Raw genomic sequence first — 388 nt, 5'->3', positions numbered from 1 at the left:
CCATTGTTCTAATCATCCTCTGTAATATTATTGTGTTCATACTTGTCATTCGAGCTACTTTTAAAAATGCCATTGAAAGAAAAAAGCGGATGAGCAATTCCTCTCTCTCTGTATCAGAAGTACTAAAGATGTTACTGTCTTTTACTGGTATTATGATCCTCTTTGGTTTAACTTGGGTATCTGCTGCCTTCACTTTCATATCTGAGCCTAGTGTATCTTATACAGTCCAGTTTATATTTGCATTTCTTAATGCGTTTCAAGGATTTTTTATATTTGTTTTCTTTATTTTACTAAACAGTGAATATAGGAGGCAGTGGACAGCTATATTTTGTCCTTCACAAAAGAGGACCTACTCAACAACCACTCCTAAGGCACACAAGTACAATAC

The sequence above is a fragment of the Amphimedon queenslandica genome, unplaced genomic scaffold (assembly GCF_000090795.2).
Source record: "Amphimedon queenslandica unplaced genomic scaffold, v1.1 AMPQUscaffold_9482, whole genome shotgun sequence".
Lineage (NCBI taxonomy): Eukaryota > Metazoa > Porifera > Demospongiae > Haplosclerida > Niphatidae > Amphimedon > Amphimedon queenslandica.
This window is presented reverse-complemented; position numbering follows the sequence as displayed.